This window comes from Lissotriton helveticus, chromosome 2_2, assembly GCF_964261635.1.
Source record: "Lissotriton helveticus chromosome 2_2, aLisHel1.1, whole genome shotgun sequence".
Taxonomy (NCBI): Eukaryota; Metazoa; Chordata; class Amphibia; order Caudata; family Salamandridae; genus Lissotriton; species Lissotriton helveticus.
In genome coordinates this window covers 503,810,148-503,816,552 of record NC_136060.1, presented here as the reverse complement: position 1 = coordinate 503,816,552, position 6,405 = coordinate 503,810,148, and positions in this window count along the sequence as shown.

Sequence of the window (6,405 nt, the reverse complement as noted above, 5' to 3'; positions counted from 1 at the left end):
TTGTGATGGTATATATGTGAAGACCTGACAATGTGCCAGCAGTCTCTCTGCGGTCCTCGGGGTGTGAGGTCGTTGGGAGCTCCTCTGGCAGAGTATTATTTGTTTAATAAACGCTTGAACTTTCTACACTGCCAATCGACTGATCATTGATGAGTGATATTTGATAATTGTGAGTATAATAAGCTGGGGTTTGTAAATTTCGGTACTTCAGAGACTGAACTTCTACCAGCTTCAAAAGCTCTTTGAGGTAATCTAACCTGTGACCAGAACTGCCTCACTCCCTTCCTGGACCGAGGAATATTTGTAAGAAGACCACCATCGACCACATCGCATCCACAGCATCTTTCAGCATTCTTCATCCCTTCCATCAGGACCACTTCTATAGGGATCAATTGTGAAGAGGACAAAGGGGCAGATGTATCATCCGTTTTTTTTGTCGCAAACGCTGCGATTCGCAAAATAGCAGCGTTTGCGACAAAAAAACGGGATTCGGAATGTATCATGCAAAAAGCCTTACAATATTAAGGAATTGCAAATTTTGCGATTCCTTAATATTGCGTCAGCATTTAAGAAATGGCAAATTGCAATATCTTATTTGAAATGTATTAAGCATTTCAGTTTTGCGATTTTTGACTAAGAAATCGCAAATTACCACCAACTTGTAGTTGGTGTTATGCGATTTTTGACTAAGAAATCGCAAATTACCACCAACTTGTAGTTGGTGTTAATTTGCGAATTCTTTTCAAAATGCACTTTTTTTAAATTCTAAAGCTGCCATGTGACGCTCATACATGCGCCATATGCGCACACATGTCAAATTCAGGGGTGCAGCAGGGTGTTCTTAAGACACCCTTGCACCCTTGAAATTATTCTCAATTTGCGATTAGCAAATTGCGAATCGCAAATTGAGAATAATTTCACACTCATTCCCATGGGCTCCTGGCCCATAGAAATGAATGGGAAATTATTCCTCAATTGCGATGAGCAATTTACTAATCGCAATTAAGGAATTTTAAGAAATCGCTAAAAAATAGCGAATTTCTACATACATACTATTTTGCACTTCTCAAATAGTGATTCCTTAAAGATCGCTATTTGAGAATCGCAAAATGGTATCTTGATACATCTGCCCCAAAGTGCCTGCAGCTGCCTGAAAGACTCCCTCATCTGTAAAAGTATCTCATTCTGAGAACCCTGCCGGTCCCCTTGTCTAGCTCCCTACTGGAGTTGATCGTTTCAATGACTCTAAGAGACCGCAATACAACTAGCCCAATTTTTGGGTGAAAACATTTCTAAGTGTCAAGCTTGTTTAACTTATCAGTGCTTGTTCACCGTTTAGTGAAATGCTTTGATTTACCATACCTTGTAACTTCTATACCTCCAGAACCATCTGGTGGATCTTTTTCATTGGGGTGTATAAAATACATAAAAATACACTCTATTAGTTTAATTGGTGTTGGATTTCTTTGGTGTCCTGTCGATTTCTTCAATTGCTTAGGTGTGGTTTAAAGGCTTTACACCTGTCCTCAGTGTAAGCCTTGCTGCTCAGAGCCACAGCTACCCAGGGTTGAGCTGAAACTTTGACAACAAATCTTGAGAGTCCTAAAGTGTATTTCATGGTCAGGTTGCACAACCACACCGCATAATACTCCCATTTCCTCACAATATGGAAGTGATTCTTAGCGAGTTTAGGTGATCCGTAAGAGAATCTGAAAGGATTTACTTGATCTGGAAGCGATTCCTAGAGGTTTAGTTAATCTAACCATATTTTGTTTTTTTTTGTTTTATTTTCAAAAACCTTTATTGAAACATTGTACGGTACATCAGTGCAATATACATTCCGGCGGATCAAAAAGTTGCATTACATATCAATATTGTACACCTTAGCGTAGCAGCAACGTTTCGGTAATAACTTCCCCCCCTCTAAATTACCTTCGATGTCAACCTGTTCTCTGATAACACAATCAATATCCCACACTTGCTAGATCGACAACAGACAATATAAACAACGATAGTTCTTCATATTAGCTGCCACTAGATGATCTACAGTCCTATAACGTGATCTATCTATTATCTGCTCTCTTCCTGTATAGCCTTCCCAGTTTGTTACCTGTGGGGCCCTAGCATTACATTCCCAGCAGCCTTTACATCTTATCCAACCAGCTCTCACTTCTGTGCCCAGTTCGACCAACTCAACCTGAATGCTTAGAGGAGGGCTTTGTTAGCTGCATCTCCATTCTCCACTCCCACCTCTGTGTCTCCTTGCCTCTTATCGGCAGTGTCATCTTGTGCTAGTAGATAACTGGTCAGTGGGCCCCAGATGTCCTTCGGGCGAGACTTCATAGGTAGCAATTCACCATAATAGCTTAGGTTTTCCTGCCATGTAGTCATGGTTTGAATCCAACATTTAAATTTAGGAGCACTCCCCCTCCCCCAGCGGCATGCAATCTGTCTCTTCGCCAAAAGCAGGCTCACAGCAAGGAATTTCTTGTGGGGAGTATTAATGTCTTGGGAGAGGTCCAGAAGGCCCATTAGTGGGCAAGGGGTAAGCTTGATACCCAACATAGTGGATAGACCCTCAAATGTTTGTGTCCAAAATAGTGCAACTTGTGGGCAAGTCGATGCCAGGTGGAGAAAGCCTGCGCCTTCCTCACCACATCTTGTGCATCTATCATTGTCTCCGAGGTGAAATCTGCGGAGTCCGGCAGGGGTATGGTACACTCTATGGAGGAATTTGAAATGTATCAGTCGGAGCCTGCTGTTCCCAGTAACAGCTTCCGTGTGTGTGCAGCTACGTTCCCATTGTTCATCGGAAAGTGTGATCTCTAGATCCCAGGCCTTGATCGTATTAGGTGGCTGTGCTGTCTGTGTATGTCTATAGAGAAGAGACACCGCATGTTTTTGGGAGGTTCTTTCTGTAAAAACGCCTGTAGGGGTTCTAATGTAGGCGGCTCCTCTGGGAAGGCCTGGGTCGCCGCCTTTACACTTTGTCGAAGTCTGGTGTAGAGGAACGTGTCCATTACTGTGGGTGTGTGCAGGCCAAAGAACTAATCTATGGTGCGGAAGTGCGCCCCAATATAGAGGTCCCCCCAAGTAAAATATTTCAGGTTCTCAAGCATCTTTCGGCCAATCCCTTCTTCCGTAATGGCAAGTAATGGATTACGGTTCAGGGTTATGTTGGGTTTATGGGCTATTTTCTGCCATGCGATCACCGTACAGTCTACTGTGGACGGATCTCGTCCGCGGTCACTTACCGGCGGGAAGAGGTAGGCCGACGGAGGCGCCCGCGCCATGTAGCCATCTTCCACGGCGAAGTGAGGCATATAGGGGGCGGGTGGAACCAGTATGTCGCAAAGTGGGCCTGTGCGCAATAGTAATAGTATTCAAAGTTGGGCACTTCATACCCTCCCTGACAGTAAGGAAGCATCATAGTGTTAAGGATTAGGCGTGGCTGTTTCCCTCCCCAAATAAGTCTTGTGAGTTGTGTTATGAGTGTTTTAAAAAAGAATCTACCTGGGTGATATGGGATATTGATAAAAAGGTACAAATGTTAAGGCAGTAGGACCATTTTGATCAGTGAGATTCTCCCTGCCATAGATAGGGGCAGACATAACCATTTGGTAATGATGTTGGTGAGTTTATCCATTGCTGTACCGTAATTAGCTCTCATCAAGGCATCACTGTCTCTAGTGACGTAAATGCCAAGATATTTGACTTCTTCCATCTCCCAAACCAGTGGGTAATCCAAATGGTGGGGTAGGGTGGCGTCTGTCAGGGGAAAAACTGCAGATTTGGACCAGTTAATCTGGATACCAGATATGGCCCCAAATTTGGTGATTTCCCTGAGGACGGGGTTCAGATTTTCTTGGGGTTTGTGAATATATAGGGTCATGTCGTCCGCATAGAGAGAGATGAGCAGCTGCCTAGCTGGGTAGATTAATGCCTTGTCGTTGTGGTGCTGGCGTAGCTTTGCTGCGAGAGGTGCAATGGCCAAAGCAAATAGGATTGGGGATAGAGGGCAGCCTTGACGCGTTCCTCTGGAGATGGGAAAGGAGGGGGATCTTGCGCCATTTAAAAGTACCAATGCTACCGGACGGTGATATAAGAGTTGTATCCATTGGAGGAAAGAGATGGGCAAACCCATGCGGTCTAGTATACCCATCAAGTAGTCCCATTCCAGGGAATTGAATGCCTAAGTGGCATCTAGAAACACCGCCACTGCAGAGCTCTTGGGGTCTATATCCTGTAATACTGAGGCCATGTTATGTTTCTTGTCTTGGCCTCTGCAAACGTGGACACAGCCAATGGGCCAGAAGGCTACACAGCTCTGTCTTCCGCCGCTACACCCACCACACATGCCTTTGGCTCGCTCACAATCTCCTATATCAGATTTACCTCTGCTGGGGGCCAGCCAGGGCATAAGTCCAGCCTTCGCCAGGCCTGCTCCCCTCTGCACTGACCTCTCGGGCAGTTTCTGCCCAGGAACTGGTTGCGGTGCCAACGTTCTCTGTTAGGCAGGAATGCCAGCCAGGCTCCGCAGGGTGATCAGGTAGTCCTCCTCAGCAACTCTAGGGCCCACTATGAATCTTTTAGGGAGGCCTGACTGCCGAGCCCATGCCACGGGCGCCATGTTGGCTTGTAGGATGACAGTGCTTTCAATCAAGCAATCAAGTAATCAATCACTGAATTTGTAAAGCGCACTACACACCCGTGAGGGTCTCAAGGCGCTGAGGGGGGGGTGGAGGGGGGATGGCTGCTGCTACTGCTCATAGAGCCAGGTCTTGAGGAGCTTCCTGAAGGTGAGCAGGTCCTGAGTCTGCCACAGGTGGGTGGGGAGGGTGTTCCAGGTCTTGGCAGCGAGGAAGGAGAAGGATCTTCCTCCGGAGGTGGTACGCTGGATTCGTGGGACGTCGGCGAGGCTGGCGGAGCGGAGCCAGCATGCGGGGGTGTAGAAGTTGAGTCTGTTGTTCAGGTAGGCTGGTCCAGTGTTGTGGAGTGCTTTGTGAGCATGGATGAGGAGCTTGAAGGTGATCCTCTTGTTGATGAGGAGCCAGTGCAGGTCTTTGAGGAGGGGGGTGATGTGGCTGCATCGGGGGAGGTTGAGGATCAGGCGGGCTGAGGTGTTCTGGATGCGTTGTAGTCGCTGTAGGTGTTTGGTCGGGATTCCTGCGTAGAGTGCGTTGTCGTAGTCGAGCCGGCTGCTGACAAGGGCTTGGGTCACCGTTCTTCTGGTTTCGATCAGGATCCACTTTTAGATCCTGCGGAGCATGCGGAGGGTGTTGTAGCAGGAGGAGGAGACAGCGCTGACCTGCTTGGACATGGAGAGGGAGGAGTCGAGGATGAATCCCAAGTTGCGTGCGTGGTCCACTGGCTTCGGTGCTGATCCTAGTGTTGTCGGCCACCAGGAGTCGTCCCAGGCAGACGGGGTAGGGCCGAGGATGAGGACTTCCGTCTTGTCTGAGTTCAGCTTCAGGCGGCTGCTCCTCATCCACTCGGCGACGGCCTTCATACCCTCGTGGAGGTTGATTTTGGCGGTATGCGGGTCCTTGGTGAGGGAGGGGATGAGCTGGGTGTCGTCGGCGTAGGAGATGATGTTTAGGTCGTGTTGGCAGGCCACTTGTGCGAGGGGGGCCATGTAGATGTTGAACAGCGTTGGGCTGAGGGATGAGCCCTTGGGTACGCAGCAGATGAGGTTGGTAGCTTTGGATCGGTAGGGTGGGAGGCGTACGCTCTGGGTTCTGTCGGAGAGGAAGGAGGTGGTCCAGTCCAGGGCTTTCCCCCATATTCCGGCTTCTTGGAGGTGTGTTCTTAGTGTGTGGTGGCAGACTGTGTCAAAGGCGGCTGACAGGTCAAGGAGGATGAGAGCTGACATTTTGCCGTTGTCTAGTTGGAGCCGGATGTCGTCTGTGGCGGCTATGAGGGCTGTCTCGGTGCTGTGGTTCCGTCTGAAACCAGATTGCGACGGGTCTAGGATGTTGTTGTCCTCGAAGTGGCGGGTCAGCTGTATGTTGGCGATTTTCTCAATGACCTTCGCCGGGAAGGGGAGCAGGGAGATGGGGCAGGAGTTCCTGAGGTCCTTTGGGTCCGCCTTGGGCTTCTTGAAGAGGGCGTTGATTTCGGCGTGTTTCCAGCTTTCAGGGAATGTCGCTGAGTCGAAGGAGATGTTGATGACCTTTCGTAGTTGGGGTGCGATGGTGGTGTCTGTTTTGTTGATCACGTGGTGTGGGCAGGGGTCTGTTGGTGATCCCGAGTGGATGGAGTTCATGATCTTTCGTGTCTCGTCGTCGTTGACGTGGGCCCAGGAGGTGAGCTGGTTGGTGTAAGTGGTGTTCGGGGTGGGGTCTGTTGTGGTCGGGGCTGGCGGTGCAATGAAGCTGTCGTGAATGTCGATGATCTTGCGGTGGA